The 26,883-nt window shown below is 41.2% G+C and overlaps 1 long non-coding RNA gene across 2 annotated transcripts; it reads left to right on the top strand.

Annotated features, from left to right (window-relative positions):
- The first annotated feature begins 522 nt into the window (after positions 1–522).
- LOC112678934 (uncharacterized) lies at positions 523–25,876 on the top strand. Of its 2 annotated transcripts, XR_003148006.3 has the most exons (7): positions 523–1,976; positions 2,138–2,262; positions 2,391–3,374; positions 6,764–6,866; positions 8,357–8,472; positions 21,228–21,281; positions 25,678–25,876. It is a non-coding gene; the product is annotated as an uncharacterized LOC112678934 (long non-coding RNA). The 2 variants fall into 2 exon arrangements; XR_007405010.1 differs by lacking the exon at positions 6,764–6,866.
- Positions 25,877–26,883: the final 1,007 nt, after the last annotated feature.

The following is a 26,883-nucleotide window of genomic DNA, read 5'->3' as shown; positions in this document are numbered from 1 at the left end:
GTACACTTACTTAGTTGATAAATACCTTTTTGATCTGATAACGACCTTAATGGGTATAAGGTCACCAGAAACTGTGTGTGTCCTTTCCTACATCGAATCCTGATCTCAGTGTGTTTCTGGGTAGTCATTAATGTAAATTTAATAATAGATGGATGAGTAAAGCATTAGTGACTGCATTCTCTTTGAAATAAAACTTGTTGTGGCAGAGAGGGTGAGCCCACCTCTTATTTGACTTTGGCTAAGGTGGATTATGCTTGGACATTTTATAGTGGTTTATAAAGCTTAGCTTCCTTATGCTATATTGGAGGATTTACTTGTTTGTTTATTTATTTATTTATTTATTTATTTAGTATATTTTTTATTGGAGTTCGATTTGCCAACATATAGTATAACACCCAGTGCTCAACCCGCCAAGTGCCCCCCTGACTGGGTGACGGGTGGTGAAGGAATTTTTATTTTATCTTTTTATTTTTTATTTTTTGGTGAAGGAATTTTTAGTATAAATTTGGTGATAGTGACGAAGCATCTTGCACTCTTTGATTGCATTCATTTTTTCCCCCCAAAATACAGCTAACGCTTCACCTACCATACTGAGAGTTAGAAAGGGCAAATGAGCACCTCTCTTTTAGAGATAAAACTGAAATATATTGCAAGAAACAGTGAGTAAATGCACTGTGGATGATACCCGTGTCATATATAGATATATATATATATATATCTGTTGCTTATGTACTTAAAAAAACTAAATAGGAAAATCTTACTCATCTCGGTAGAAAAACAGTGTGAAGACTACAACTTGGGGACGTCGTGATATTTTCTCTGTGTGCAGTTTGTCAAAAGGCAATTTATGTAAAGCTGGAGAAGGATACGGTTTGGCTGACTAAACTGTGGAGAGATACAAGTGATACGTGACGATAAGAATGCTTAGGGGAATTTTCGGGGCGCTCAAGTCAAGTGTATAGGGCTGCGTGGGTGTCAAGAGCAGACTTCTCCTGTATGTCTCTCTCTCTTTTTGCACAGTCTTCGAGACCGTGAAAGTCGCTGACTTTCTACACCCAGGCTGGAGGTGGTTGCTCGGCGGCCTGCCTGGCTGGGGAAGGCACCCTGTCTGCGGACCCGCTCCATCCTGGGCCGCCGCCTCTAGTTCTGATCTGGGAGAGAGGTGGGGACAGACGTCAGGAGGCGCTCCCTCCAGGGGGGTTTGAGGGATCAGAAGCTCGAGCCTCCGGGTCTTCACACAGATGCCCCCTCCTCGAGCAGCCTGTTCGAAGTCCCGACATGCGGGTGTGTGGCCGTGAACACAGGCCTGGAGGCCGCCAGATACGTTCGTGGGGCGAGTGGTTCTGAGGCCACTTCCAGTCTCTTTGGTAAAACGGGGCCACTGATCCTGATAAATGATCCGTAATCAGTAAAATGAATGATCAGTATTATTGAAACGATGCATCCTGATAATTAACCCGGGGCCACTGATACCACGTTGGTGGAAATCAAGCGAGGCAAAGCGAGTGCTTGATACATGCTCATTAGTGATGGTTGTTGCATTTTTTAAAAAGATTTTATTTATTTATTCATGATAGACAGAGAGAGAGAGAGAGAGGCAGAGACACAAGCAGAGGGAGAAGCAGGGTCCCTTCAGGGAGCCCGACGTGGGACTCGATTCTGGCACTCCAGGATGGCGCCCTGTGCCAAAGGCAGGCTAAACCGCTGAGCCACCCAGGGGTCCCCTGGTTGTTGCACTTGTCACTGTGTTTCTTTTTGCGAGGAAGAGGCTGTAACTTACTGTGGGTTTTTTTCTTTTTCTTTTCTCCTTTCCCAGCTGCACCCTGGTTGGTCACAGAGGTGAGGCTGAAGGAAGCCTCTGTCAATCGTTGCCAGAGAGGTCTTCTTGGGGGGCTCCACGAGAGAAACCTTCACCTTTCCGAAGCATGACGTCATCTGTTGATTTGTTTCCATGGTGTACGGGTGCGGGTGGCAGGGTGGGTGTCTTTTCTCCATAGGTGAGGAAACCCACACGCAAACAGGTGCAAGAACTCACAAGCTAGTGGTAGTACCGGGGTGAGAACCCACGTCTCAGCCTCGGAGGGCATCCCCCTTTCTGTTAACTGACATTCTCAGAATCAAATGATCTCCTTCCCAGGTTTGTGTTGGAGCCCAGATGCCTCCTCGTGAGCCTGCTCCTGGCATCCTGGAAACCAGAAGGGATGAGAGATACTTGCAGACTGGTTTCAGCTGGAGGTGGCTGGGGTTACAGCACTGAGACAGGTGAGTCTTCATTTCCTGGCCACTGATGGAGGTTTCTTCCCGAAGCTGAGCCGAGCGGCGTTGCACCCGGGGGCGGCCCGACTCCAGCCAGGAGTCCTCCCTGACACCATCCCCGCCCTGCACTTCAGGGTCAGCCCAGTGCCTGCACAGAAAGGCGTGAAGAGGAGATGCCAGGAATGTCGAGAAATATCAGGAAAGTGTGCTGCTGATGCCTTTCTATCACTTTCGTCTTCCTTCCCTCTTTCTTTTTTCCATTTTAATGATACAAAAATAATTCCAGAATTTCAGAGAGGGGCTCTGTAGATGTTAAGCCTTTCTGTTATGATTTTTAACTGCAAAGCCCTTGGGGGCATTGGATTTCCTAATGTTTTGGGTAGCTGCAAAATTTAATTTTAGGTAGAAAAGGGTTAACTGAGGGTCACTGTAATTCCCAAATCATCAGCTGCAAATCATCTAACCATATGTGAAAAATTCAATGACATTAAAGGTAATTCTCTGGGAAAGCAAAAAATAATATGCCGTTCTTTGGCCAGAAGGAAAGATTTGCAACATTTCTTTATGCATAGAAAATTCTCTAGTAGGTGAACTTGGATTCATGTTAGTCATCATGAGTTAATGTCAAGTATCTAGGATTTATTTATTACTTTAGCTCTTTTTTTTTTTTAAAATAAAGAAGAGTTAACGTCGTTTAGGTAGGACACAGATACACTAAGACCAATGCAGATAAACTCAAGACAAAAACCAGAAAGAAAAAGGAAAAAGGAGAGGTTGATAGAACAGTGAGGCCTCCTGACAGAGGAAAGCCTGATCAAGTGAATGTGGGTTCTGTCTGGTCAGTACTATGGTGCCTATTTCGTTCATTCACTTATTCACTTGTTTATTCATTAATTCACCCATTTCAGTGCAATGAGATGATTTGTCTTGTATGACCATGGCACTGTGTTCACAATAGTGAACAGGATCCAGAAGTTTTTTGTTTGTTTGTTTTGCCCTCATGGAGCTTGCAGTTTGCTTCAGAAGGCACGCAGACGAATTATTACAATATGCTAAGATCTACAGGATGCGCGGCGAGGTCTGGGAACATCCAGGAGTTCACCTTACCTGGATTGGAGGTAAGGCGGTTGTTATTATTGCTCCATAAAACATTTTAAACAACCCCACCTCTCCAGTGACGTGAGTAGCTTGTTATGGGATTTCAGGACTACTTTTCAAAACAAGAGTCTGATTTATTCACATATAACTTTAATTAAGCAAACCCAAATCGCCGAGGCCCTTTCTATGTGCCAAGCACTCCACCAGTCCTTACTTGGAAATCTACGGCGTGAAATAGGGTCTCTATTACTGGACATTTTCCTTAGTATGTGGTTTCCGTCCCGGTTCTGTGTCCCTTTGCTGTCTCTCCAGATGCCTTCGATGAGAGAGCACTGTGATAGAACCTGCAGGTGCGTGAGTTTACCCCCGCCTTGAATGATGTGGTAGGATGAGATAGTTACTTGGGGTATGAATATTGCCAGGCTCTTTGGAGAGCAGACTCAAGTTTTTCATGAGATTTGGAATGTAGAGGGGGGCAATAGTAAGCTGGAAATCTTTGTTTTGGAAAATATCATTGTATGATACATAGGGAGTATTTCTGCTGAACCGTCAAAGGAGTTCTGAATTTTATGACGCAGAGAATTCCTCTAAGGCAGAGGTGGGGGCTAGCGCGGGTGTGAATTGGGAATAAAGCCAAGTTCTCCTGCCACTTGGTGGCCGTATGAACGGGGATAGGTCACGTAATCTGCGGCTTCGTTTCTGCATCCAGAGCCTCAGGATGATCGTGTTTACCTTGTGGAGTCGTGACCAAGTCTGTACGCAGGCACCTGGCGTACTCAGCTCCGAGCCTGGCAGAGAGCACATGCTCAGCACGTCAGCTACTGTTTAAAAAAGATTTATTGACTTATTTTAGAGAGGGAGAGAGAGAGAGAACGGGACGGGGAGAGGGAGAGAACCTCTGGCACACTGCCCGCCCAGCACGGAGCCCGTGGCTGGGGCTCCATCTCCTGACCCCAAGGTCACGACCTGAGCCAGAATCTAGATACGGGATGCTTAACCAGCTGAGCCACCCTAGGCACCTGAACTGTTAGCTGGTTTTAATATCAGGGTAGAAAATGCAGAGTTTTGAGAGTTAAGAGAAAATATTTTAATATTCTATAGTATTTATTTGGAATCTACAAAAAGAGATGTCTTTTAAGAGGAAGGAAGACCAACAAGGACAAATGACCACAGCCTTTTGATTTTATTTATTTTTTATGTATGTATGTATGTATTTTTTTGGCCACAGCTTTTTTAATCTAAAGATTCAGGGGATCCCTGGGTGGCTCAGCAGTTTAGCGTCTGCTTTCAGCCCAAGGCATGATCCTGGGGACCTGGTATTGAGTCCCACATCCAGCTCCCCACATGGAGCCTGCTTTTCCCTCTGACACAGAGCCTGTGTCTCTGCCTCTCTCTGTGTGTCTCTCATGAATAAATAAATCTTAAAAAAAAGATTCCATGAATTCAATATGAATGGAGAATAAAGGTTATACAGCTAACATTTCCCTCATTCTTATAATCCTCATTATGTCAGAGAAGCCTAGGAATCTGCAGAGAAGTGATTTTTGAAAGAGGACTTACCAAAGTGTAGAGAAGCAGCGTACGCGATGGTTAAGGGCACAGACGCTGGAATCAGCTTGAACCCCATCTGCACGTGGTAGCTGTGTGACCTTGGGCAAATTACCTAACCTCTCTGTATTACAATTTTCTTATCAGTAAAAAAGAGGATAATGAGAGTATCTAGCTTATTGAGTTGTGAGATTAAATAAAATAATTGAAGTAACATGTCCTGAATGGTGATGGCCCACAGCTCTCAGTACAATTAGCTGTTTTTATCTTTTTTTTTAAAGATTTTATTTATTCAGAGAGAGAGAGAGAGAGAGAGAGAGAGAGAGAGAGAGGCAGAGACCCAGGCAGAAGGAGAAGCAGGCTCCATGCAGGGAGCCTGACGTGGGACTCGATCCTAGGTCTCCTGGATCATGCCCTGGGCTGAAGGCGGCGCTAAACCGCTGAGCTCCCCGGCTGCCCAGCTGTTATTTATTCTACTTGGATGTAAGCTCATTGACAACAGGTATTCTTTGCCTGTTTTCTTTTGTTGGCTCATGCATCCCTAGTACTTGAAAAGTGCCTGACCTGGCAGTTGCTCAAAACCTTCTTATTGAATGGAAAGATATATGCATACTCTGTTAATCAAGTAAGAGGATGAAAAAGCTGGGCCAAAATGTCGAGAATTATTGAAGCTAGGTGGTGAGCCCAGGGGAGTCTCTTAGATGATTCTCTCTCCTTTTGTGTATGATTGAAAAGTTTTATAATGAAAGTTAATAAGAAGACTAGGCTGATAGATTCACTGGAGATAACCAGACATTAAAAAAAAAAAAAGTTTGTATCCCTTTTTGTTACAGCTTCAAAGCGTAAAAAGACATTTTATATTACTCAACACTACTATTCTGCTCAAACTCCAAAGACACTTGTTTCTCTTTTAAGGACTCTGATGGCAAGCACAAATTTCAGTACAAACCAACAAAGCCGATCTGCCAGCCTGCACTATTTTTCCTTATTGTCAGCCTCTCATAAGCCCAAAGGGCTGTAAGGACCCGGGGTGGGGGGGACACGTTTGTCCATGCACTTCCCTCCGAGGTTACTCAGGTGGCTGTCAGCACTGTCCACTCCCCTCACCTCCCTCCCTCTAGGCCAGAGATCACGATGCCCACATCAGACTTCTCAGTGAATTTCTGAATGCTGACACAGTAGTTCCTCCACACCTTGCCTTGGCCTGGTTCACCTTCTGCCCCCCTTGGTTCTCGTCTTGATTCCCATTCTCATCTTGCACCACTCAGCTGCAGCAAACAGCCTCAGATTGCACACCTTCATCCTGACGTGGCTCCTTATGGGACATACATAGTCTTTGTGTGCTGCCCTGAGCTCCTCCTCACATGACAGCTTGGGCTTGGAGGGCTTCCCTTTGTAGGAATCCCATTCAGGACCCACGGTTGCTGGTCACTATGTTCCTCCTGGCCCCTGGTCCCTTGGGAAACACCATCTGATTAGCAGCTTAAAGAAATCACTTTATTTTATTATTTTTTTAAAAGGATTTTATGCATTTATTCATGAGAGACACAGAGAGAGAGAGGCAGAGACATAGGCAGAGGGAGAAGCAGGCTCCCTATGGGGAGCCCCATGTGGGACTCGATACCAGGACCCCAGGGTCACACCCTGAGCTGAAGGCAGACGCTCAAGCTCTGAGCCACCCAGGGGCCCCAAGAAACCATGTTAATACCACTAAGCTATGCTCTGTGAACCCCAGATTTGTGGATAAATGAACCATTGCTCCTAGGGGAAATATAGGGTTCGGTTCCTGCCAGCTTCTGCTCACAACGTTTTTTTGTCACTGATCGATACCTAACCTTATTTTCTGTGTGTTTCTATTTAGATGCCTTATTTAATATACAGTTGGCTCATTACCATTGAACTCACAGCCAGCAGCACTATAACTCATACCTGAAGGAAGCTCATCTCACACAGTTATGTTCTCTGTAAGGCACGTCACAGTCTCTTTGCATTTAGGGACACTAGGCAGCCCTTCGACACTATGCGTGGGCCCATTTTAAACAGAGAAATTACCAAACAAAAACCACCAAAATTTGGAAAACGTGACATGAAGTAAATGAAAAGGATACTTGTTTATGCTGTAACAGCTGAGACAAGAAGGCAGAGTGTTGCCTTCTTTCGTCCCCACTGGGAATGTGAACATCAGGTGATTCAGAAATTTCACCACTGCTCACGTTTGCCAATGGCTATGAAAAGGCCGTGTGTGTTGCTTTTGGAGTCACAAATAAATTCTACCAGATTGGGAAACTTGCAAATACAGAATGTGTGAATAATGAGGATTGATGACATATCTGTTAATCTTCCACAATACACCATTATGTTTAATAAAACGAAACATGCCATTTACTACCTACATGTTACAGAATATTATATATAGTTATGTAAAATCATGGTTCTTAATTCCATGTCTTTGATCCAGGCGATCTGAAATGAGAAAAAAGAAATAGATGACAAGATGAGCTATAAAATTTTAAAATATATGATCCCTTGAACTCTTAAACCTTTAGGCTATGGGTACTGTTCATATATTTATACACATTGTGTGCATAATGCTACGTCGGGTCATTTTTATCATGTGTATAGCTCATAATTTTAAAGTTTCCTTTATTGGTTTGGAAAAAGTTGAACTGAGGGAATTTTTAGTGATTACCTGAAGTAAGTTTATATCTAAAGAATATACTAAAATCTAAGAGGCATAGATATAACCTAAAGTATTAAAAATCATTTCCAAATTTATGTCTCTAATCATTTCAAAGGGCAAGGAATTTTCACATTTAAATGACGTGAGGGCAAAGTTGCCTTAATTTTAAGTCAAAAATTAGCCCTCCCAAGGGCAATGATCATGTAGAACACTTTATTAGGAGCTTTCACTGAGAAACAAAGGAGAATTTTGTCTTCCTGAAGTAGCAAATTGAGGGATAGGAATTGGATGTTTCAGAATGGAAAGGCATTCTTAGTTCTGTGCAGCAAGAGGTTTCCCAGATATACTTCTGCTTTCCTACTCTTGGGAATCTGCCCCTTGTCTCCCAGTGTCTTAAGGTACTTCTATAATTATCACCCGATCATCATGGGTACAGTAGGATGATGGAATTTGGGAGGCGATTGGATGTTTTCAATGCATGTCAATCACAAGAAGAGCACTTTTTAGGATCCCCTGGTGCTTGATGCAGTGGTAGAAAAAGCTTCCCAGGAAGACATATTAAAATAGCATATTATTTTCTCCCCAGTGATCCCAAACGTTCCCAAACACCACACCAACAAGGGAAATAGGCTGAGTGTCCATCCAGATGACAAGAATAGGGAGAGATGTCATAAAAGATGCCACAACCAGCTCAGACATGCAGTGGGCAGACTCGCCTCAGGCATGTAGCCCTTTAGCCTGTTGACTTTAATCCGGTCTGGGGATGTGTTACAGGAAGTACGGTCTAGCGGGATCAGTTGGAACCCTGTCCCTGACGTGCAACATTCCGCATGAACTTCTATTTCCCGCCAGGGGACGAGGAAGCGATTCATGAAACAGTTAAACTCAAGGTGTGTGGTTCTTAAAACATATATGGAATTGCAGAAACAAGGAATGCTGGGGCGAGGAGAAGGAAAAAAATGGAAATTAGACTGAGATTGGATATGAGAGTCAGATTCACTCCCAGCGGAGTCATTTGGCACATTGAAGATGTGAATCAGAGCACACGATTTCTCAATTGGGTGCCGGGCATGAAAACTGCTGGGAGCTGGACCATGGTTCCCCCAGTGATACATCTCTCAGCCCCCAGTGTGTGGTCAGACTCACCGCTCACAAATTCCACCAAAAATAGTCTTTCTTTTTCACACTTAAAAATTCGTTCCAAACAAGTGTTTCCTTTTAACATTCCCAGAGCAGATTGACTTTTTGAGCTTTGTGTTGCTTCCAACCCTGTCAATGTCAGAGGCCTCAAATTAATTCCAACATCTCATTGCTGTTTTCCCTTAAGAAGTCCTGATGGTATTGCACTCACTTTGGGTTCAATCTGTTTATGCTTATCGGAATGCCCATTGGAGCAGCATTTCTACCATTCTGTCCCATTTGTCTTGGTCCAGGGAATTCTTGTGATTAGCAGAGGTCTTGGTAGTCATCCCTATCACCTTTATGTCAACTCACTGGTTATGAAACAGTTACATCCAGTTAGAATAAGAAAGGAATCATGTAGGGAGAAGGGGGGGCATTGAATATTATTAGAGCCTTGAGGAATGAAGGCCACAGGGTGAAATCCATTGCATATTAAGTAGCTCGGCTTAATAAAAACCAAAGGAAACAGCAGCAAACTCTTACAGAAAGTTCTTTTGACCGGTCCTCAGCCCATTTCTTTCCTACTTCTGTAAGTGATACTTGGACAGACGTGTGCCTTCACACATGCCCAGACCCGATTCTGACCTGGTTTTACCCCTTGGCATCAGGCTCAAGGGCATCTTCATGCCTTCTTGTGTGAAGGCTCATAGCTGGTGCCCGATTCATGTCCTTTTTAGCAGCCAGTAAGAAGGAGACCTGGAGAAGGCCTTCCCTGACCACACAAAATGAGGCGGTGCCCACTCTCCCACATTCTCTTTTGTCACACTTCATTGCATCACTTCATTTTATTTCTCTGTCTAGCAGTTACTACTCTCTCTTGTGTATTCATTACTTGACTTGTTTATTTTTTGTCTCTCCCAATTACAGTGTAATTCTATGAAGGAAGAGACTCTGTCTTGTTCAGCACGATCCCTAGGGCCTAGAAATGTCCTTGGCACATCATGATTCCCCAGGAAGTATTTATTTACTCAGTGACTAAGAAATAATGAGAGAATAACTTTGCATCCTGTATTGTGAGTGTACATATAGCACCGAACAAAGTGCCAGGCATGCAGCAGGTATTCACAGTGATCCTCTTTTGCCCCACACTCACTTTAAAATGGGGTGGGGTCTTTTGGGTTTTCCACATAGGATATCATGTCCTCTGCAAAGAGTGAGAGTTTGACTTCTTCTTTCCTGATTCAGACACCTTTTTATTTCTTTTTGTTGTCTAATTGCTGAGCTATGTTGAGCAACACTGGTGAGTGTGGACCTCCCTGTCGTGTTCCTGACCTTAGCGGCTCAGTTGCACGCTAAGGGGTGATAGGATCACAGTCTCATTGATTCAACTGTTGACTGACTTATTCCTTTTATTTCTGGCTCAGCTTTGGCCTTTGGGCCAGGCCAGGAGGCTGCAGTGCAGCAAACACACCAGACTACTAGACGTGGGGATTTCGGGTTGCAGACTTGCTTTCACCTCTGACTCACTAGGTGAGCTGTGGGCAACTTATTTAACCTCTCTGACTCTGTCTTATTATCCAGAATGAAGAGGTTGGACAGATGATGCTTAAATCTCTTGTGGTTCTTGCACTTTTAAAACGTCGCCTCTTTACCTCTGTTCGAATGTGAGCACAGACCGCTGTCTTCATATGACAGTAAACATACATACAAAGTGTCCTGCAGCCCTTGGAGAAACACTGCTGCACAATTCACAGTGTGGCATCACGATGGACACACACCACTCTCTCCTCACCTCCGAGATTTCATAGAAGTTATCAGAACATTATGTTTTCTTGCCATGTACTTTAGGAGTCTCTGTACTCAAAGTAGATTTAGCAAGTCCCCCTGTATGTAGCATTTTTCAATTGAGGATATCAAGATTTATCTACAACTTGTCTTTAAGAGCTATTTTTTTTTCTCTAGAAATTCTCTATATTCTGCTGATTTATCCCCCTGTATGGGCTTTCTGGATGTAAATTTTTATTTATTTATATTTATTGAGGTATAAGTGATGTAGAATGTTATATTAATTTCAGGTGTACAGCATTGTGATTTGACATTTGTATATGTTGCGAAGTGGTCACCATAATTAGCCTAGTTACCACCCGTCACCTTGCACAGTTAATACAATATTACTGATTATATTCTCCACGCTGTACCTTACATCCCCATGACTTATTTATTTCATAGCAGGAAGCTTGTAGTACTTAACCTCCTTCACTCACTTTGCCCACCTCCAACTCCCCTCCCCTCTGGCAACCACCAAGATGTTCTCTGTACCTAGGACTCTAGGTTTTATTTTATTTGTTTTGTTTTTCAGATTTCACATACAAGGTAAATCACGTGATATTTGTCTTTCTCTGTGTGTCTTTTGCTTAGCATAATGCCCTTAAGGTCCATTCATGTTCCTGCAAATGGCAAGATTTCATTCTTTTTTATGACTGGCTAGTATTCCATTGTATACATATACCATCTCTTCTTTATTCATTCATCCACTGATGGATGCTCAGGTTCTTTCCTTATCTTGGCTGTTGTAAGTAATGCTACAGTGAGCGTAAGGTGCACACATTTCTTCAAATTAGTGTTTTCAGTTTCTTTGGATAAATACCCAGTAGTGGAATAAGTGGATCATATGGTAGCTCTATGTGTAATTTTTTGAGGAACCTCAATGCTGTTTTCCATAATGGCTGCATCAATTTACATTCCCATCAGCCGTATATAAGGTATCTCTTTTCTCATGTCTTTATCAACACTTGTTATTTCTTATCTTTTTGATGATTGCCATTTTGACAGGTGTAAGCTAGTAACTCGTGGTTTTGATTTGTACTTCTCTGATGATGAGTGATGTTGAGCATCTTTTCATGTGCGTGTTGGCCATCTGGATGTCTTCTTTGGAAAAAAATGTCTATTCAGATCTTCTAAGTTTTTAATTGAATTTTTTTGTTATTGAATCATATGATTTTTAAAAATATATTTTGGATATTAACCCTTTGTTGGATATATGATTTGCAAATATCTTATCCCATTCAGTAGGTTGCCTTTTCATTTTGTTGATAGTTTCTTTCACTGTGCAGAAATCTTGTGGTTTGATGTAGTCCAAATAGTTTATTTTTGCTTTTTTGTTTCTCTTGCTTTTGGAGTCAGATCTAAAAAAATCACCAAGACTGATGTCAAAGAGCTTCTTACATATGTTTTTTTTTCTAGGAGTTTTATGGTTACAATTCTTACATTCAGTCTTTAATTCATTTTGTTATTTTTTATATATGGTGTAAGATAGTGGTCTAGACTTATTCTTTGGCATATAGCTGTCCAGTTTTGCCAACACCATCTATTGAAGAGATTGTCCCTTTCCTATTGTATGTTCTTGCCCTTTTAGACATAAATTAATTGACCATATATGCATGCATTTCCTTCTGAGCTCTCAATTCTACCCCATTGATCTATGTGTCTGTTTTTGTGCCAGTACCATACAGTTTTGATGACTACAGCTCCGAAATCAATGACTATAGCCCTCTGAAATCAGGAAGTTGATACTTCTGGCTTTGTTCTTTCTTAAGTTTGTTTTTGGCCTTTTGGAGTCTTTTTGGTTCCAAGTGAATTTTAGAATTATTTGTTCTAGGTCCGTTAAAAATGTCATTAGAATTTTGATAGGGATTGCATTGAATCTGTAGATCGCTTTGGGTAGTATGGACATTTAGCAGTATTAATTCATCCACTCCATAAACATTGAATGTCTTTTCATTTATTTGTGTCTCCATCAATTTCTTTCATCAATATCTTATAATTTTCACAGTGCAGGTCTTTTTACTTCTTTAAACTATCTTATTCCTATATATTTTATTCTTTCTGATGTGATTGTAACTAGGATTGCTTTCTTGATTTCTCTTTCTGATAGCTTATTATTTAGTGTATAAAACCACAACAGATTCTTATATATTAATGCTATACCCTGCAAATTTACTGAACTTATTTGTTTAATCTTAACAGTTTGCCTATATATAGTGTATCATCTGCAAATAGTGACAGTTTTACTCCTTCCTTTCAAATTTGTATGATTTTTGTTTCTTGTTCTTTTCTGATCACTGTGGCTAGGACTTCCAATAGTATGTTGAATGCAAGTGGAAATGATGGGCATCCTTGTCTTGTTTTCTTTTGTCTCTAAGGTAGTTTTTGATTTCTTCTATGACTCGGTAGTTGTTAAGTAACATGTTGTTTAATTTCCATGTTTTTTTTAATTTCCCAGTTTTCTTCCTGTAATTAATTTCTAGTTTCATACCATGTGGTCAGAAAGGATGCTTGATATAATTTCTGTCTTCTTAAATTTATTCAGATTTGTTTTATGGCCAAACAGGCAATTGATCCTGGATAACATTCCATGTACACTTGAGAAAAATGTATTCGACTGGTTTTAGATGGAATAGTCTGTATATATCTGTTAGGTCCGCCTGGTCTAGTGTGTATTTTAGGGGCCAATATTCCCTTATTGATTTTCTGTTTGGATGATCTATCTGTTGATCTAAGTGAGGTATTAAAATTCCCAACTATTACTGAATTGCTGTCAATTTGTATCTTTTGTCTGTTAATATTTGCTTTATATTTTTTGGTGTTCCTATGCTGGGTGCTTATGTATTTATAAATCTGATATCTTCTTGCTGGATTGATCTTTTTATCATTATGTAGTGCTTCTCTTTGTCTTTTATTACAGTCTTTGTTTTAAGATATATTTTGTCTGGGATGCCTGGCTGGCTCAGTGGTTGAGCATCTGCCTTTGGCTCAGGGCATGATCCTGGAGTCCCAGGATCGAGTCCTGTATCAGGCTCCCTGCATGGAGCCTGCTTCTCCCTCTGCCTGTGTCTCTGCCTCTCTCTCTCTCTCTTTCTCTCTTTCTCTCTCTCTGTGTCTCTTATGAATAAGTAAAATATTAAAAAAATCTATTTTGTGTAATATGAATATAGCTATACCAGATTTCTTTTGGTTTCCATTTATATGGAATATCTTTTTCTATCCCTCCTCTATTTGGTCTGTATATGTCCTTGCTACTGAAAGAAGTCTCTTATAGATAGTATATAGATGAGTCTTGCTTTTTTAATCTTTTCAGCCACTATGTATCTTATGATTAGAGAATTTAGTCCTTATACATTTAGAGTCATCATTGCTAAGTTTGGACTTATTGCCATTTTGTTAATTGTTTTCTGGGTGTTTTTTTGTTAATTCTTCTCTGTTCTTTTCCTTTCTTTCCTTTCGTTTGATGATTTTCATTAGCATTGTGTTTAGATTTCTTTCTTATTTTTCTCCTGTGCATTCACTTTAGGTTTTTACTTTGTGGTTACCATGAGGTTCACATATATCATCTTATGCATTAACAGTTTAAGTTGATAGCAACTTAAATTTGAAAATATTCCAAAAGTCTACATTTTTACTTCCACCTCCCCACATTTTATGTTTTTAATGCCACCTTGTACGTATTTTATGTATTTTATCTAATTATTGTAATTTTACTTAATCTTACTACTTTTGTCTTTTACCTTTCTTAGTAGCTTTATAAGTGATTAATCCACTGTCTTCACTAAATATTTACCTTTTCAAGTGAGATTTTCATTTTTGTATGTTTTCTTGTTATTAATTAGTACCATTTCTTTTTAGCTTAAAGAAGTCCTTTTAATATTTCTTGTATGACTGGTTTAGTAGAGATGAACTCCTTTTAGCTTTTGGTTGCCTGAAAAGCTCTTTATTTCTCTCTCAAATCTGAATAATAGTCTTGCCAGGTAGAGTATTCTTGGTTAGAAATTTTATCTTTTCTGAACTCTGAATATGTTATGCCTCCCTTCTGGCTTGCAAAGTTTCTGCTGAGAAATCTACTGATAGCCTTATGGGATTTTCCTTGTATATAACAATTTATTTTTCTCTTGCTGTTTTTAAGATTCTCTTTGTGTTTAATTTTGACATTTTAATTATAGCATGTCCTGTTGTGACTCTCTTTGGGGTTCACTGTGTTTGGAATTCTCTGGGTTTCCTGAACCTGGACCTCTGTTTTCTAGGTTAGGGAAGTTTCCATTCATGATTTTCTCAAATAAGTTTTCTGCCACTTTCTCTCTCTCTTTTACTTTTGAGACCCCTATAATGCAAATATTATTTTGCTTGATCTTGTTTTAGAGATTTGTTATCTTCATTTTTTTAAAATTCATTTTTCTTTTAGCTACTTTGTCTGGGTGAGTTCCATTACTTTTTCTTCCAGCTCACTGAACTGTTCTTATGCTTCACCTAGTGTGCTGCTGAGCCCCTCTAGTGTGTTTTTTCAGTTCAGTCATTATATTTTCAACTCTGTGACTTCTGTTGGGTATTTTCTTATATTTTCTGTTTATTGAAGTTCTCACTGTTTGCTTATGCATTCTTCTCCCAAGTTCAGTGATCATTTTCATGACTGTTACTTTGAATTCTTTATCAGATAGATTACTTATCTTTATATCATTAAGGTATTTTTCTGAGATTTTAAAAATTCTTTTTTTTTTTTTTTTTTGGTTTTTGGAATCTATTTCTCATTTTGCTTGATTCTCTGTGTTTGTTTCTATATATTAGGTTAAACAGCTACTCCTCTTAGTCTTGGAGTGGCCTCTTGTAGGTGATGATCCTCTCATTCAACCTTACCATAGCTCTTGTTTGTCTCTTGAACATTTGTGATTGTCTAGTTATCTAATAACTTGATTCATTCTTGATATGACCCTGTTGTTGAGGGTAGACAAGACCTGTCAGTGATCCAAGGAGAGGAATCTCATTTAGCACCTAGTTTCAGGCCAATTGGACGTCAGACCCTCAGGCAATAACTTTTAAAGTATGCAAATATATATAGTCCAGTGGGGCTGCAATCACAATTCCTGCTGGTCTTCAGACCAGGAGATCTGGACCAGGAGATCTGTACCCTGGGTGACAGTTGCAAGAATCAGGGCTCTAGATGAATGTTTAAGCCTTTTACTTTTCTTTTGGTAAGTCTCATTGAGCTGCAGTGAGGCCAAAGGGGTATGCAAAGATTTTGTCTCCCTGCTTAAGTTCCCTAGGAGTGCCTCCTTAGCCTCTAGATATGTGGGAAACCTGAAGCCTGTCCCTCTGGCTGAAGCTCTAGTCTGAGTCAATAGGCCTTTTTCACAGGAACACTGGGTTGTATTTCAGTCTGCTATTTGTGCAGTGCTCTGGGTGTGATGGCCTGCCAAAAACTGTCTTTCCAATTGTTACAGTCCCTCGGAGCTCTGGAATGCTAGCCCTCTTGGCCACCAGGGCCAGGTGATTCAGGAGTGACCTTTGTGGGAATTGCCCGCACCCACTGGCTTTAGCAAGGCAGCTGGAGAGTGTAGAGGGTGGGACATGCTCACTGGCATTAGAAAGGCAGTAGGAAAATGTCTTGACTATGCATGTGGGCATCAACAGTGCAGTGAGAAAGTGCTTTGTTTGTGTATGTGTGCAGCTTTAGGCTGGGAGTGGGAGATGCCATGACTGTTCACACTCACCAGCCCTGCCAGGGGCTTGGGGAGTGTCACAACTGCCCATGCTTGGAGACTTTAGCTAAGGAGCAAGGGAACACCGTGACTGACTATCCTCCCCCACCTCAGCCAAGAAGTAGGGAAGTGTTGCAAATGCCCACACTCTTCAGCCTCAGTGAGCACTGTGACTGCTTGCAGAGAGTGCAGTAGGTATGACCTTCAGTGCCTCCATCTCTGGGGAGCATCTCAACTGTTCCCACCTGTTCAGCCAATGCTCTCAGATCAGCAAACAAATCTCGCTTACATATAATCTAGGCACTTCTCAAACTGCTGTTTTTCTGCTGGTTCTCTGGGTCAATCCTTTAAGAAGGGAATCTCAGTTTCTTATAGCAATTTGGGACTCCTAGACTTCAGCCCTGTTGGTTTTCCAAGCCAGATGTTCTGGGAGTTCATCTGTTTAGTGCAGATTCTAGTTGTGGGTGCCAGTGTGAGGCCTCAGCCCCTGTGTCTCCGGGAGAAGCACCTGTCTGGTGAGATCCCTCCCTATTGTGTGACACCATGCTGGGGATGGATTTTTTGGCAAGACCATGTCTCTGCCTCTCCTACCTATTTGGAGGTGGTCCTTTTATCTTTTGTTGTGGACAGCAGTTCACCTGGTTTTCAGATCTTTTTCAGAGGGACGTGATCCATATGTAGCTGTAGATGTGATGTGTCTATGGGAGGAGGGAAGGTAGGACATTCCTAGGCTGCCATCTTGGACTGCTTCATCAAATACTATTATTTTTAAAGAAGTGAAAGGATGAATGGGTTGAAATCATAAGAATAACCTACACTTTATATTCCGTCAGTGATATGCATCAGAAGTCCAGAGTTACAAAGTCTCTTGGTATCATTACATGCACTACAGAATGTCCTCATAAGCGCTAACTCATTACATGAATTAAGGTTATCACTTGTCAAAATGTTACCCCATAAATGACTGGGTCTGCTGACTATGGTTCCTGTGAATTCACTCTCCAATTGACTGCAGTTTGAATGTTTTCCTTCAGTTTTCTGAGTCTGCTTTTGCTTTAGAGTTGGTGCTGCCACCTAAACTCTAAATCTATAGTTACTTTAATTTTTATCTTACTTGATGGATCTCTGGAAGGTCTCCCTCTGCCCTATTACTATGTCCAAGCTTGTGTTCTTGTGCTGGATCATACATCTATGCTTTGTACATGCTCTTCTCTGCCTAGAGTGTTCCCAACCTCATTTGCCTACCAAACTCACGCTCGTTTTTGAAGATGTGGCTCATACATCTAATTCCTCTTTGAAACCTTTCCAACCCACTCTCCTGATTCTGGAAAGGACTGACTTCTCTCTTTCTTATACTAACATTATGCCAATATATAACAAGATCAGAGTATTCTTTATTACTTTACTTTGCATGTCTGTATTACTTACTGAGAATTCACTGTAGATAAAGATTTTTGTCATTTTAAGTTTTTATATTCTTAACCATAGTCTAAACATACTTTGGTAAATGTTGAATGAATGAATGAATGGAAAGACAGGATTTAATTTCTGATCCCAACACTAAAGTTTTAAACAGGTTTTGATCTATGTATATGAAATATTCTTTGAAATGGCTTTATGGGTAGTAATGGGATTGGAAGGAAATCCAGAGGATTCCATGAATCCCATGAAGGATGTCTATAGTTAACTATGGTATGAATCAAACTGTGGTTTAGTTTACATTAATTCATCCAATTAAGAGATGTTAATTAGATCAGCCTGCCAGCAAGGGGATTAGAACTAGTATTAAGATGACTGTTTTTTTTCTCCATCATAAAATGTAGCTTTCATAGTCTCTAGACACACTAATGAAGTGAAATTTGTGAAGCAGCCCATGGATTGATTGAATTGGCAAAACTTCAAATACATTTTTAAAAATATGGCTTTCATAACTTTTTACTACTTTATAATCTTTAATTGAAAAAATGCTATAATATAATTAAGGAAGACTTAAGAAAGAAATAAAACCACTGGTAAACCTGTCATGCTAAGTAACAGATTTTTTTTTTAAAGATTTGATTTGATTTTTTAAAATATTTATTTATTTATTTTAGAGAAAGAGAGACAGTGCAAGCAAGCACAGGGCAGGGAGGGGCAGAAGGAGGAGAGAGAAACCCCGAGCAGACTCTGCTGAGTGTAGCACCTGATGTGGGGCTTGATCCTATGACACTGAGATCATGACCTGGACTGAAATCAAGAGTCAGACGCTTAACTGACTAAGCCACCCGAGTGCCCCTTTTAAGATTTTATTTTTAAGTAATCTGTACACCCAACATGGAGTTCGAACTCACAGACCTGAGATCAAGAGTCATAGGCTCAACAGACTGAGCCAGCCAGGTGACCTCTGAGTAATGGATATTTTAATTGTTGCTTATTACCTTCATGTGCATTCATATTTTAATATAGTTGCAATCATGGGATTTTTCATTTTTCTACAGACTTCCCATATATGATCTTTTTTAAAAAAAATTTTTATTTATTCATGAGAGACACACATTGAGAGAGGCAGAGAGAGACACAGGCAGAGGGAGAAGCAGGCTCTATGGAGGAAACCCGATGCAGGTCTTGATCCCGGAACCTGGGATCACGCTCTTAGCTGAAGGCAGGTGCTCAGTTGCTGAGCCAGCCAGGGATCCCCCATATATGATCTTTTAAAATAGGTAGGGTAACTGAGTGATGGCCATTAAGGAGGGCACATGATGAGATGAGCACTTGGTGTTATACCATATATTGGCAAGTTGAATTTAAGTAAAATAAAAAAATTAAAATGGCTAAATAGCAATATTTACCAAAAGATATTTCACAAATGCAGGTTTCTTGGGATTTTTAAAAAAGATTTTATTTATTTATTCATGATAGACATAGAGAAAGAGAGAGAGGCAGAGACACAGGCAGAGGGAGAAGCAGCTCCATGCCGGGAGCCTGACGCGGGACTTGATCCCGGGACCCTGGGGTCATGCCCCGGGCCAAAGGCAGACACTGAACTGCCGAGCCACCCAGGGATCCCCTCTTGGGATTTTAACTTATATTACTTGGGGAAAATAAAACGTCTCTGAGGTCAGATCAGTTTGGAAAGTTGTGAAAGTGAATAAATTCCTTCACTGTAGGATTTCTCAAAGAAGAAATCTAGAGAAATCTTGCTTTAAGGTAAAGAATGAGAATATTACACATTTTTTTCAAATTAATTTAATGTGAAACTTAAAAAAATATACGACAAAACATCTGTTCCACAGTTAAGTGTTTAGAATGCACTTTGGAAATCAGTGATGGTTAGTCTGATGCTATAGCCTTATTTACTAACCTAATCCTCTACTTTTTGTCAACAGTTTTCAGTCACACTTGGGAAGAAGCCCAGGATCCTTACATGGCTGACAGATCTGTATGATCTGGCCCCCCATGGCCTACCTTCCACCATTCTTCCCCTTGCCTACTGAGCTTTTACCATTCTGGTTTCTTTCAGTTTCTTGACCTCACTAAGCTCTTGCCTATTTGTACACAGGGCTTTTACACGTGCTAATTTTTGACTTTTATAGAACATTTATAATATTTCCTTTCATTGAATTATTTCCTAATTTGCTTCCTATTTTCAGGAGATATAATTGGTAACCTAAAGAAATATAGTACTATCGGTTTCATCTTCTACCAACACTACGTTGCATGGCATTTCCTTGTCTTATCTTCCCATTTCACCATTATGGATGCTAGCCTAGACAACCCTGAAAGAGAAAGGCACATTATAGATCACAGGCCTGGTATCAGTAACTCTTAGTTATTTTATTTCCTTGATTGATAAGATGAATCATCAATCAGCTTTTTCCTTTCAGGGACTTTCAGAATATATATTTCATATTGTCATATATTGTAGCTCATGAGGATTTTGCTCAGTGTGACAAGGAAGTGGCAATTTGCTATCTCCCACACTTTTGAAGACCTATGGTGCTTTAAAGGAAGTGAAGGATGACTGTTGACCTAGTTAAAGGAGTCTCTCAAGAACACAAAGTAAGACCTGGGAGATATAGATATATATTCCTCTATATTTTGCTTGTAGTCAGTAATTTCATCAGTAAATAGGACAGAGCATCAAAGGAATGTTTATCAAAAGTGTAAGTGACCCCAAATTACAGAATGAGGTTTTGTTCTAATCTATGGGCAATGGCAGATTCCAAGCCCGGGCCACTGCACGACATCCGGCGGGGCTGTTTGTATAGGTGCTGTTTGGCTCTGGGGTAAATTGGGTCTCTGGAGTTCAACATGGTAGCCCTGGCAGAGAAGTTAAGAGATTTGCTAAAGGTCATTTTGTGGTCTCAGGCTGCCAGTCTTATATGTTTGATGATAAAATCAAGAATTAAACATTTTTGGCCAGGTTTGAGAGATAGTGAAACCAATGTAAAGTAAAAAAAGGGTAAACTTTCAGTTTAGATTTTGAAATCAATTGACTCAGTCCAAACTGGGGAAAATCTGACTTGAGGGTGTTTAAATTTCAAAAGCCTCAGAGAGGAGTTTGTTAACCATAAGCACTGTTAGGCAATCCAAAGGCTACAGCTGCAAAATGGCCTAGTTGAATTCTGGGCTGAAGAAATAGAGAGAGAGCATCCCAAGCCCCTGTATTGGTCAGAACATAACAGATATTGTGTTCCATTCTAGGAGCCATATTTTAAAAATGGATACTAATACATTTTTGATCGCTGAGATCAAGTGCATGGTACCTAGTAGCAACTCAGTGAATATTCAGTTAGGCTGTTGCTGAACTAACTACACTATATGTAAAGCACCTGGCACATAGCAGGTCTCAGAAATGTTTGGTTTTCCTTCTCTTTTCACAAGGAGGGAAATCAGAATGATATAGGTCTCGGAAAACACTCTAACTAAATAAACTTCCCAGAAATTTAGAATTTTGCGGGGAGGGGGTATCTGGGTAGCTTAGTCAGTTAAATGTCTGACCTTTGGTTTTCATTCAGGTCATGCTCTCAGGGTCATGAGGTCGAGTCCTGTGTTGGGCTCCACATTCAGAGGTGAGTCTGCTTGAGATTCTCTCTCTCTCTCTCACTCTCTGGCCCTCCCCCAATTCTCTCTTTCTCTCTCTCTCTCTCTCTCAAATAAATAAATCTTAAAAAAGAAGAAATTTGGAATTTTTCTGAATCTGAGTCTACAAAAGCCTAGAGCCTGATTCTTGCTTTTGTTGTCATTCTCTACAGACATGTGGGTTTGATATTATTAAGACACTACTGGAATTATAGAAATGCCAACCAGCGATATTTCCCTCCCTCTCTCTCTCTCCCTGCCTTTCTCTTTTCCTCTTTCCTTTCCTTTTTTCCCCCCATTTACTGAAGGCACCAACAATGTCCTAGACTCTGGGAATTAAAAAATTAATCATTTATGATTTATTTGAAGGGACTTAATGTGAAAGGAAGTAGAGAGACACGAAAACAAATAAGTTATGGTATAATGTGTGGTAGCAATAGAAGCACGTAGAGGGCACAGATATAGCAATTCAATTCAATATATACTGACTTTGAGGACCTTCTGTGTACCAGGTACTGTGTTAAGCCTGGGAGATACAACTGAAAACAAGACAGACCCATCTTTAGTAATTACATGTGTGTAAGTATTCTAGAGAAGGAAGCATAAGCTACCATGAGAGTTAATCAGGAGAAGAGAAGGGGTTCCCTGAAGAAGTGATGTTTGAGTGGAGGCTGAATGAAGTATAGGAGTTGGCCAGGCATGAAGCGAAGGGAAGAACAGTCCAGGCAAATGTCACAGATGAGCTGAATGTTGTTGGATTTTCCTTGGAATATGATACCTTTCACAACAGGTAATGTTCTTTGGCAAAAGTCAAGTGTGATGGTCATTTCAAGTTGCTCTCATGTTTGCTGGAAAAAGAAGTAACCCAAGAAGCACACACAACTAGCAAACTTGGAAAGTCCTGTTTGTTTTGGCAGCATTGGCCTTACTTACAGGCAGAACACAAGGTCTTGCCTGTTGTTGTAAATGGAAGCATTTGGAGCAGACCCTCCACCTGAAAATGAAGACTCATTTTTTAGAGTAGCAATTTCTTTCAAGGGCCTCTTGTAAAATTTATCTATTCTAAGAAGATATGACTTACAACACATTAGTGAGAATGAGTGCAAGAGATTACTTTTTATTTTTTTATTTTTTTTAAGGATTTTTTTTAAGATTTATTTATTCATGAGAAACAGAGAGAGAGAGAGAGAGAGAGAGAGAGAGAGAGAGGCAGAGACACAGGCAGAGGGAGAAGCAGGCTCCATGCAGGGAGCCCGACATGGGACTCGATCCTGGGTCTCCAGGATCACGCCCTGGGCTGAAGGTAGATGCTCAACCTCTGAGCCACCCAGGCATCCCAAGAGATTACTTTTTAAAGAAAGAGGAAAGAGGATGGTGTGGGAAGAGTGAACAGAAAAGAAAGAAAATGGAGACATTTCAGGGTGTTGTGAGTCTGCAGAAACAGGAGGCCTTAGAATGAACAGCAAAGTTTCTAGACAGCAACCATCGAGAGTTGACTTTGGGAGTCTCTGGGTGAAAAGAAAAAATGGAAGACTTAAACAATTTCCATGAATTTTCTGACTATAAGAATAGTCTATGAGGAAATAAGGGTGAAAGATCTGCTTGCAAAACCCACTCAGTGAGACTTTTCTGGCCACCCCCACCTAAATGGGATTAATCACCTTTTCCGCTGTGCTCTTTAGCTTCTTTGTATATAGCTCTATATTAGCAGATATTGCATACTGTGTTATATATTTACATGGCATCTTAAGGGGCCCTGGCCCAGTTGGGGACATCAGAGGAAGTTTCCTGAGGGAGTGACTTTGTTTTGTTTTTTATATATTTTTCAATTGGAGTTCGATTTGCCAACATATAGCATAACACCCAGTGCTCATCCGAGGGAGTGACTTTGAATTGAGATTTGAAAGTTGAACAGGCATTAGCTAAGAAAGGAGGGGAAACCTGAAGGAGTAACCTAGGTAAAGGTGCTGGGTGAGGATGGAGATGACTTGAGAGATAGATAAAATCAATAGGACTTTATTATTTCATTCAACAAATGTCACACGGTAGGCATCCCTCAGGCTCTGGAGATGTGATGGTGAGAGAGATTCCAACATTCAAGGGGCTTACATCGTAGTGGAAGGAGACAGATAACAAACACGAAACAGATCATTTGTTGATGGTGTCAGAAGGGCGAGGGACAAGAATGCCTTCTGGCCTCTAGGTTGGGCAACCTGATGGATGCTGGCCCCAAATCCAAGGTAGGGAATGCTAAAAGACTTGTCTAGGAAGAGCATGGGTTCAGCTGGGACATGGTATTTGAAGTGCCTTTGAGATGAACAAGTGGATGTCAAGTATTTGGTTGTATATGTGGGTTTGAGTTTCATTGTTGTCTGGGCCTGGGACAGACATTTTGCGGTCAGTAATGTACGGATGGATATTAAAGCCACAGGAGCGGATAGAACAGCCCTTGTGACCAAACAGAGCCATGCATTGTACAACTCAAGGGAGAGCCAGTTACCTGGAGTGTGATGGGTGTCGCATCTTCTGGACTTGTGCAGAGTGCTGGCTATGGATATGGGAAAGATGGCACAGGGAAGGAAAATACAGTAGAAGGAAAGTGAGCTTTTATTTAGTAATGCCAACATGTAAAGGCCAGGCCGAGAGGAAAGAGCGATGAAGGGAGAATGAGGAGGAAGAGCAAAGAGCTAGGAGGAAAACCAGGGGAGTGATGCCAGGGCAACTAAAGGAAGAGAGGACTTCGAGGGAGAAGTGGTCACCAGGGTCAACTGCTGCCGAGGAATCTAGTAAGACAAGGTCTGGACACATGGTCATCTCATCTTGGTGCCTTGGTGAAAGCTGCTTTGGTGGAGTAGTAAGCATGGAGTAATAAGGCTAACGGGAATGAGTTGAGGAGTGAGTGGGAGGTGAAGAAATGAAGACAACTGATGTGTCCTGTGATGTGACATTTGAAACGGTCCTCACCCAGCCATGCAGGATGAGCCCCAGGTTGGGTGGTTCAGCTCAGAGAGAGGTGGTAAGTGTAAGAACCCTATTTGGAGGTGTTGAGCTCAGTAGTGGTTAGGTTTCTGAGCAATAGGTTTTTTTCTTCCTCTTCCTCTACCATTTTATTGTCTGGAATATGACACTGATTAGAATGACAGTGTCTGAGGTGACGACAGGAGGGAGTTTTTGGAAAAGGGGCTGGAGTTCTCAGCACACACTGAGTTGATTCTACTGTTATATTTGAACAGGACTAATAAATTGGGAAAACATGGTACAGACCACACACAGGTTTTGGGAAGTCCTCCACTGATGTAAGGAGCATATCCCTCAAACCCTTTTGTTTAAATATACCCTGCTGTTCTCTCCCAGTCTATCCATTGCCCTTTAAGGGGTATCAATCTTCTGATCACTTGCCGCTTCTGACCTTTGTCAGGGCCTTCAATGGAAGCAACCTGTAAAACTAGTGTTCTACGGGTGAGCATTAGTTTGGCGGGGGAGAGTCTGGGAAGCTCAGTGGCTTTAGGACGCACCTGTTGGGAGCATTAGCTCCTCCTTTTGCTCTTGTTCTCAAAATCTCTGTGTATTTTTTCTGCTCTTCAGGAGTGTTGTCCAAGGACCTGCTCTCCGAATCTATAACATACAGCTGCCCTCCAGAATGCTCTTTAGAAAGGCCCTTAAGAGTTGGAATTCATGCAAGTTTAGAAAAGGGTCTTTCCAATCCATTTCCACAGTCATTTCCTAAGAAATTTAAAAATCTCTTATAGAAAAAAAATGACTTTGGGCAGCCTGGGTGGCCCAGCGGTTTAGCGCCACCTTCAACCCTGGGCCTGATCCTGGAGACCCGGGATCGAGTCCCACGTAGGGCGTGGAGCCTGCTCCTCCCTCTGCCTGTGTCTCTGCCTCTCTCTCTCCATGAGTCTCTCATGAATAAATAAAAAAAATCTTAAAAAAAAAGAAAAAAAGAAAAAAAGACTTTGCATTTCACGTAGGCTTGAGATAGCCTAGTGTCAAAATTCAGAGCATGAAGGAAATAGGCTCATCAGAGCACTTGCAAGCAGGGAGCCTGGCGTGATTAGCGCCTTCGTCTTGATACTTGTGTCTGTGTCCAACCTGACATGCTTTAACCTCGAGCAGCATAGCTTGCTCACTAAACATCACTCCCATTCACGTAAAACTTCCGTGCTCAGGAATTCACTACTAACTACATTGAAGCCATGTCAAAAGAGTGGACTCTTCTAATATAACTCTGAACATGCACAAAAAGTTGATAACCCGAAAAAATGGAGAATATATATAATGGTAATGTGAAACAAACAAACCAAAAATCCAAGTGAAGGAGGACATCATTCTGCTATTCAAAAGGAAAGTACGAGTCAACTGGATCTTAAATTTCACACACAGGTTCTCTGGAGGCAGCGCATCCCATCCAGCTAGCCCTCAGCGTGGAAATCCTCCAAATTTGCGTTTGGGGAAGGCAAGGGGCCGGGACTCCTTCTGACTCCTTGGGAGCAACTGGGAAGCTAAAGAGAGTGGGACAGGGCTCGTCTTGAGGAAGTCTATTGACAATGTGCCTACTAGAATAAAGGTTAACATATATTTATTTTTCAGTCTCTGAGTATTTCCATGTATTCTGGACTGCGTGTGTTTTCCTTTATTTTTGGAATGGAAGTCTCTCGAGAGTAAAGTGTTTTCCTTTCAAGGAAAGCACCCAAGTGACCGATGTGATGGGCTCTTACTCTTGTTCTCACTATTGCTCTGAGCACTTGCTCCCCCTGTATTCTCTCCTTGCATGGCCACATGTCACATGGCGTGGTCACACGGCAGGCGCTGTGGGCATTTCCAGGCGGGAAGGGTTAGTCTGGTGGGCCAGTGACACTCCAGCGCTCAGTCGGCTGAACCCAGAACGCGACAATCACAAGATGCTGCTGCTGTGCCACTTTGGGGACGACATGGCCATGGTGCCTCTGAACAATGCCACGGCCATTTGAAATCTCTCAAGCGCTGGTCTTGTCATCAAGGAATTTCTCCGACTTGTATGTCTGGAGCTACCACGAACTGTCAACTGTGAGTGGTGTCACGGGCCTACGTTGTTGGGTTGTTGGGAGGTTAAGGAAGCAAAGAGGGAAGGCCCATTCAATATTTTTAAAAGCTCTTTTTATAAAAGTGATTATAAAAGCCATACTGGCTTATTGCAGCAACTTGGAAAAGACCCATTTAATATTAAGAGAAAAATGTTTCTTTTATGGACACTGTGTTTTTTATGGTTTTCGTGTATTTTGGGGGACTTGATTTCATGTCAGTGTAGAACAAAGCATCTCACACCACTGCCCTCTGTGCTTTGCACCTCTGTTCCAGTTTTCTTTCCTTTCACAATGTGATAAACAAAACCACATGTTACTTGTGTGGTCAAGTCAAAGGAAAGAATATCTCACCAAAATAAAAGAATTACAAGTGAAATATAATAAACCCAGTCTTATTATGGTTTTTCTTTTCTAAGTTTTTCCTAGCAGGCCCGAAGTAGCCAATGTGAGCCAATGGTCATATCTCTAGCCATCTGTTCTCTTTGTGGGCTGCCCCCAAAGCTGGCACTTTCTCCACTGGAGAAAA

Source organism: Canis lupus, chromosome 22, assembly GCF_003254725.2.
Source record: "Canis lupus dingo isolate Sandy chromosome 22, ASM325472v2, whole genome shotgun sequence".
Lineage (NCBI taxonomy): Eukaryota > Metazoa > Chordata > Mammalia > Carnivora > Canidae > Canis > Canis lupus.
This window is presented reverse-complemented; position numbering and strand designations above follow the sequence as displayed.